This window comes from Tupaia chinensis, unplaced genomic scaffold (genome assembly GCF_000334495.1).
Source record: "Tupaia chinensis unplaced genomic scaffold, TupChi_1.0 Scaffold000475_1, whole genome shotgun sequence".
NCBI lineage: Eukaryota > Metazoa > Chordata > Mammalia > Scandentia > Tupaiidae > Tupaia > Tupaia belangeri.
In genome coordinates this window covers 981,435-985,680 of record NW_006159984.1, presented here as the reverse complement: position 1 = coordinate 985,680, position 4,246 = coordinate 981,435, and the positions used below count along the sequence as shown (strand labels likewise).

General features: G+C 37.9%; 1 pseudogene; it reads right to left on the bottom strand.

The window, feature by feature from the left end:
• Positions 1–1,935: 1,935 nt before the first annotated feature.
• Positions 1,936–4,092, bottom strand: LOC102469178 (ATP-dependent RNA helicase DDX18-like; annotated as a pseudogene).
• Between the last annotated feature and the right edge of the window lie 154 nt (positions 4,093–4,246).

Sequence of the window (4,246 nt, the reverse complement as noted above, 5' to 3'; positions counted from 1 at the left end):
ATCTCTCTTTCATAGCCTGGTTTGCTTCATGCAGCAGTAAATCTATATTCATCCATTTTCTTTCAAATGTCAGTCTTTTCTTTATGGTGAAGTAGTATTCCATAAAGGATATGTGCCACACTTTTTCAAACCATTCATCTATTCATGGTCATTTGGGTTAGTTCCATATCTTAACAATTGTGACTAATGGTGCAATAAACATTGATGTGCAAGCTCTTTTTTGACTGAGCATTCTCCTATCCTTTGGGTAGATACCAAAGAGTAGCATTTCTGGATCATATAGTAGTTCTATTTGTAGGTCTTTGAGGAACATCCATATTTTTCTTTACAGTGGCTGGATCAATTTATATTCCCACCAACAGTGTAGGAGAGTTTCCCTTTCACCGCATCCACACCAGCACTTACCATATTTTTTTAATCTTCACCATTCTGACTGGGATTATGTGGTATCTCATTGTGGTTTTGTTTGGCACCTCCCTTATGATGAGGGATGTTAAGCAATTTTTTACAAGACTGATGTGATTATTGAATGACACAGGAAATAACATGTTATGAAACAAGCTGTTTACAAGTAGCAGGTAGACGATGACTTAATTCTTGATAGAAAAAATTGAAGTATGAACATACACTCAAAAAACTAGGTTATATACCAAAATATCAACAGTATTTACTTCTGTTGAATGATTAAATATTCTTCCTCTTGCTTTTGTATATTTTAAAAAACACGGTTGCTTTAGAAAAGTGGAAGTACTAGACAAAGTCATTAAATGCCAGGAGTTAGAAATTCAGCAGAAAGCCAGGGGTAGAAGCAGTCAAGCCCAGGGGCAGGATTTTGTTCTTTTCTTACTGGAAGTCACTTATCAGACTATTTCTTCTACTTCTGATTTCTCAGAGGGCTTGCATGTAAGACTATGAATATTAACTAGCATGACAGCAAAATAATGCCAGCAACTTTGGCTTTGAATTGCTAAAAATCATAACTATTTCGTGGTCACATTCTACACAAAACACATTAGAAATCAAATGTTCCTACAACCAAAACATCTGCCTAAATACAAACCATGTGTCTAAATCACTTTATTTTTCTGATTCTGTTCATTTTTCATTTTCACTGTGAATTTACTTTGTTTTGTGGATCTGCAACTGGTAATTTTTCTCACAGAGATACTACTATTAATGCACAGTGCGTGCTGTTGATGGCTTGGCTTTAAGTCCACTGATACCTGGCCTTGTCTTCCAAGTACTCTGCAGAGTCAGAAGGACTTATCAAAATCTCAACCACCCTGGAGAAGTGGAAGTGAGGAAGACCATCATTCTGTTTCTAAAAAAAGTCTTTGCTAAGCTACTAAATGAAGAGTGGCACAGTATTATATTATATCAGTACAAACGAGGCTCAAAAACCACAACCCCCTGATCTCCAAATTTTAAAACTGCTACAAGACACTGTATTCAAATAACAATGACAAATAACCCATATTTCTTAAAAAAAAAAAAAAACAAAGAAAAAAAACAAGAAAAGGCTCACTATTTGAAAATATGGAATATATGAAAGTGATGCCACCTTTAACTTCAGGTGCTTCTTAGGTATTCCCTCAGTTCCCTGCCCTTTTTATACTGTAGCATTTTCAGAAAGTGTCAAGAACTACGTGAAGGTTCAAGAAACAACTACAACCTGAAATTAAACAGTCTCTCTTCTGCATTACCACCATCCAACCAGTATACTAGGTCACCTTTTACAGCAAGTGAGAGAGTGTAACACCTCTGCCACAAAATCATCACATACCAAGAAGAGAAGGTACAAAAAAAATTATATGAAGGGACAACGTAAATTTGGGGGTGGTGGGATATTTTAAAATACTGTTATTATCACAAAAAAAAATCAAAAAGATTCCTCACCTTCCCCTTGGACAATCAAGGAAAACTAAAATATTTTCTATCCCAAAAGTAAGAGACTTGCTGGAAAATACAGTGCTCAGTGCTGGCAACCCAAATTAATATACAGTTTTGTTGGATCCGTCCAAATTCTAAAGGCTAAAAAAATTTCCTTTGTTAAAGCAAAAAATAAAATAATAAAAATTCATTTTAGGACAATGTTATTCAAAATAAAAAAAGGTTTCTTTTCAGTGAGAAAACTGTCTTCCATCAGATGATTTCTTGCTAATGTTTTTAAAGATTTTGGACTTCTCGACTTTTTTGGTTTTCTGGTAGCCAAACCCACCTCCGCCTCCTCTCTTCTTACGCTTGTCTGCATTGCTGTTCACATTCAGGTCAACAAAAGGAGGCACTTTGAAACCAAAGGATAAAGGAACTTGGGGCAAATTTAAGTTATTAACATTAAAGATCTGTTTCAGAGAATGGGAATCATAAGCTCGTATGTATGACTTATATGCTTCCTGGGCTGACTTATGAAGAAAGTAGTTCTTTTCAATCAATTTTTCAAGCTGAGATTGAATGTCAGAAATTTTAGACCAAGAAAAGTTGAATTCGCTTAATGGAACCTTGGATTGCTTCAAGTAACAAAGGAAACCCAATTCTTCTGGGCGCAAAATGAGCCATTTAGGCCTCTGAAGAGCCTTTCTGAAGACACCTCAAGGACACCAGTTACCTTTGGGTCGTCTGGAGGGTCATACTGAACAATCCAGTCAACTTCTGGAATATCAAGCCCTCTTGCTGCCACGTCTGTACACAGCAATATTCCTGTATCTGCATTGCAGAACTGGAAAAATGTGGTTGTGCGCTTGTTTTGCTTCTGCCTCCCATGGATGGCCAAGACAGGCAAATCAATGTAGTTCAGCAACTCATAGTGGTATTTCACTGATTTACAGGATGAAAAGAAGACCATTAGCTTCTTCTTTCAGTTCTTTTTAAGGAATGTAAAGAGCAGAAGGAATCTCTTTTCAGAGGGGCAAACAACATAATCCTGCTCAAGACCATCCACTGTTGCAGCTTTATCATCATCAACACCAACATACATGGCTCCTTTTTCAGATAAATTCTTTCCAAGTCTTCCACCTTGCGAGTTTGTGTAGCAGAAAAGAGCATGGTCTGCCTGCGTATTGGCAGAAGTTTAATAATTTGCTTTAATTCCTCTTCAAAGCCAACATCCAGGATCCGATCAGCCTCATCAGTAACCAGACACTGAAGGTTTTTATACATAAACCCTGGGGTATTCTAGCAAAACAAAGAATAAGGAATAACTGTTAGTTGTCAATTAGATGTTTCATATAACACAAGACAAGCAATATATGACACTGTATCTTACCTGCATATGGTCCAGGAGACGGCCTGGTGTGGCCACAATGATGTTGATTCCATTAGCAAGTTTCTGTGCCTCAGCAGATCTGTTACTGCCACCCATTATCAACCCGTATGTGTGAACATGGTGAGTCATTAGCTCCTTAAGAACACCAAAAGTCTGCCAGGTCCCAACATCCAAACGTCAAAGTCACCATTCCTGCCTTCCAGAAGTGGTCTGATACTTTTATGTTGAATTTCAGTCATGTTCGTAAAGCCCATTTTCTTAATTGCCTTCAGAGTGTTTTCATTGACAAGATTAGAGAGAGAAGCAAATAAAGTATCTTCAAAAGCTCCTGTTAGCCCCAGCGGCAGGCTGGGTACTTTATTCTCATCTTTCTCATCTGGCTTCTCCACATTGTTTTCTGCTTCTTCAGGAGACTTATCATTCTCTTCTTCAAATTCTTCTTTGTTTTCAGTTTTGGCTTTTTTGGTATCAGGCCCAGCATCATTCACCATTTTTCTCTTTTTCTTTTTCGATTCTGAGTTAGGAGACTGCATTGCTGCTTCCCCATTTACTAAAATGGTGGATTTCTGGGGAACAGTTTTAACTTTTACATTTTCCACCTCTTCTTTAGGTATGTCTCCATTCTGGGATTCTGACAAGGCCACTTTCACAGGCCGTTTCAGGGATTTCTTAACTTTTCCACCTTCCACAGTCCCTTCAGCAACAGTTCCATTCTGAGTTTCTGACAGGCTCACATCCAAGGCATCCCGTAGCTTTAAGTTTCGCTGCTGCAGTTTGAGGTTCTGCTTCTCGATCTTCTTGCCCAGGAGTTTCATTGGCAGGTGAGACATGTCGGAACAACGCCTGGACAGCTGTCCCACAGACAGGCTCCAAGCATTTTTTTCAGATGCTTTTTCGCTGTTCATATGTCGGCCTTAGAGAGTTTTCTGTTCAACTCATTTGCCCTTGTTTTTTTTTTTTTTTTTTTTTTTTTTTTTGTGTTTT